Consider the following 3,657-nt stretch of genomic DNA (forward strand, 5'->3'; position numbering starts at 1 on the left):
GCACTAGCGTTTTCAGGATTGGAATTACTAGAAGACATTTAACTTTCACTCCCAGAGTCCTAGGGGGCAATTCTAGAGGGTTGTGGTTTTAGTAATTTTGTTCCTGAGCCCTTGCCTGAGGGTTTCCTATTAACAAATGAGCAGATGATTAGCTTTTAAAAAATAGATTTTTCTAAAAAAGTATAACAAGAAGAGTTCTCAAAATGTAGGTACCTCCCTAAAAATGTAGGCCCACTCTTCCCTTGCACACAGAAGCTCTCTGGGGTAGAGTGAGCTCAACCTTAAAGTACAAACCTAGTGAGGCACACCCGTAGACAATATAGGTGGGTGGAAAGGAGACTTATGAGTCCTGGAACTGTGAGGAACTGGCATCCTCACAAAGTTCTTCTTAGGTAAAAGTCCCTGCTGGCTGGACAGTGGTACTCCCTAGGTCTATGTATCTGTTGAATCTTTAGGCAGCACTTCTTAAGGGATCCTGCTCTTAAAAGTTTGGTGATTATCTCACTGCAGATACTTCCATTGCCATCGGCCATTACTGTGCTAGTGACCACTGCTGTCTCCTTAGTCAGTTCCATGGCAACCTCTGGATTTCCCAAACTCCCAAGTTTGCTTGGACCTTTCTATCTCAGAATACACATTTGCCTAAGATCAAGAAAGAATAAACACAAAGCAGCAGAGGTAGCAGGGTATTCACAGCTGCCATGGCTGGGTGGGAGACAGGGCTGCTGTAGCTCTTTCATTTGTCTCTCAGGATTAATTTAAAAGTAGTCTTGCCTCACTTGAAGCTGAAAAGCAGTCTTTAAAGCATGGGTGTCTCCTCCATGAAGTCTTCCTTAAGTACTTCACGTCAAAATATTCTTTTCCTCCTTAAGTTTTCTTAGAGAGAATGTTGTCAGTTTCCCAGACAAAAGGTCTGACACTTGTCAGGTGTATTATAGAGAGGATTCTTTGTTCAAGTCTTGGCTGAACTACATATCCCCTGAAGTCCCTTCTAACTCTGAAATTTTGTGATTCTTTACTCTCTCTCTTTCAAATTCTGCCTGGTAGCATACTTTTTTCCATGTACATGCTATCCCCTTGCATGAGGGTAGAGATTGCATATTTTTTAAAAAATCTTCTTATTCTCAATACCTAGCATTGGTACCTTGCATACTGGAGGTACTTAACATTTGTTGAATTTATTATTTTTTTCAAAGGATTGGGAAATTGCTGACTAAAATGTTGGCTTCATATTCAATGAACTCTACTATTGATTACTGTGTGACAGTAGATAAGGTATAAATCTGAAGTAAATGGGAGAACAAATTGAAAAGCTAAATGAGAGTTTCTGAAAGTGGCAGTGGACTAGGACCTGGTTGATTGTGTATATTTTCCTCCCTTTCCTTTAAAATTTAAAATATCAAGGGGAAATGAGGGAAATTATACAAGTCAGTAGGTCATGTTTACTGATCTAGGTATTCAGATTGCATTTTTACTCTTAAGATCAATATTTGCTTGAAAGTTTCTATACTGACAAATCATTTCCATTGCTTCCCTATAACAGTACATTTAAAAAGGAAGGAAAGGAAGTGGTATAGGCCACGATTATATAAATATCTATACTTTTAAAACTACATATGCAATAGTGCTACATTCAGATTTGGAATGTCAACAGGCAATGATGATGCATTTCCACAATTAGGTCAGGATTAAATTTATTTCCTTAATCACATGACACATTATCCTTCTACCTTGAGACTGACAATGTGCAATAAAAAATTATTTTTCCTATATTTTGAATTTTTGTGGTGTGGAGATCCATGGGTTGTCCCTAAAATAATAATACACCATTTGCCACCCTAGAACTCAAATAATATTAAGAGACCTATAGGAACACTGTCAGAACATTGTGCTTACCTTCTGACAAGGATTTATGGGAAGACAGGAATAAGAGTTACTCAGAAATGAGGAAGCATGAATGGACAGAAATCTGTACTTTTGTACATTCATATATTAAAATGTTAAAGTATTAATTAAAGAAGTGCATATATACATTCAATAAAATACTTAAGAATAAAATGTTCAATATAAACTTTTCAGATATGATTTCATGAATTTTTTTGTAACCTCCTTACTGTATTTTTTTCACCTAAAATGCTTCACTTGACAATTAACTCTGTGGAATTTGCCTCTGTGTTGTTTCCCTAGGCCATCTGTTTCTGTCTATGACTAATTTTGGAGTTGAAGCCAGTTTGAGCTCAGCTGCCCAGTTCTCCAAGATGAGCTGTTATTGTCCACGTGGACAGCTATTCTTAGAAAAGTGCACCTCAAGCATACTCAGAGAGATTTATGCCTGGTCAGCTTACCTATAGGAATTATTTCTACGGTGTAGATGGTAACAAAATGATTTCTAGGACCATTAACACATTTTTCCCATTGAATAATGTTCCTGCTTTGGTGAATTGTCCTAGTGATAATCTAGAAAGTGTTTATAGATATAGTCTTCTGTGCAATAGGCATACACTGTAAAAAGCTATATAAATATGAGCTGTTAGATATAGGTAGATGAAATGGAGTTCAAAGTAATTTGCTTAAAAACAATTATAATTTGTTGAATCAATGATGATGCATAGTTCTGACATGGACTTATATTCCCCTACATAGGAAAAAATGGAATTTATGTGGTCAATATCAATGTAAATGGATTGAAATTAAAAATGCATTCAAGATTATATACTTTAGATGCCAAGGTTGATCAAATTAACTAACTATCTTTACTCTGTGTATGGTGGATGAAACTTACCTGCTTCTATTGTGATTTTACGATCATGGAATTTAGAGATCAGATACCTTAGAAGTCATTAATATCTACCTCCTTATTTTACAAATAAACCTAGGCCTATAAAGCTTAAGAGATTTCACAAAATCACAGAATCTCAGAGTAGGAAGGGACCTTGGAGACCATCTAAACAAATTCACTGCTGAATTGGAATTTCTTCCATTTACAGAAGACCATTTTTTTTTTGGTTTCATTATGAAACTACTAATTTCCACTAATGCAGTTTATCAGAGAAATGTTTTTTCCCTAAATGCAAGAAAGGCACACTTATGACATATAGATACTAGGAGGAAGTTCTGTCCTAAGTATTTTAATTTTTTGGTTATTATTGGAAAGCTTTGAATTTATAATAAAATAGCTTTTATCTATACTATAATTGCATAGCATACTTTAAAATGACCTAAAGAGAGCAAAATCCTATATTAAAGTTCTAGGTGTTCTAAATGATCTCTTTTAGAATGTCAAATAGGATTAATCTTATTATGCTCTTCTAGATGTGGATTTAAATGCTGATGAATTATCTTCTGTTCACTTAGTAGTTTGGTCACTCTGAATTATTTGTGGGGTAGGAGAAGAATCCTGTAACATTTCTTAAATAGATCCGTTAAACTCTAATATATCACCTACTTCATACTTCCCATAGTTATTCCTGAACACCAAATCAGGTGCCTATGTTTTTAAAATGAGCGGTGTTTTAAATATAGGAACTAAAGAATTGGGGTGTTGGCTTCTATTTGTGTTGTACATCTTCCAAAAACTTTTAACTGAAGAGTCTGTGCACTGCAGTTTTTTTCCAGAGTTGGAATTTGAAGCGGTGTTTTCATTTCTTCAAGGAAAAT

This window comes from Trichosurus vulpecula, chromosome 2 (assembly GCF_011100635.1).
Source record: "Trichosurus vulpecula isolate mTriVul1 chromosome 2, mTriVul1.pri, whole genome shotgun sequence".
Lineage (NCBI taxonomy): Eukaryota > Metazoa > Chordata > Mammalia > Diprotodontia > Phalangeridae > Trichosurus > Trichosurus vulpecula.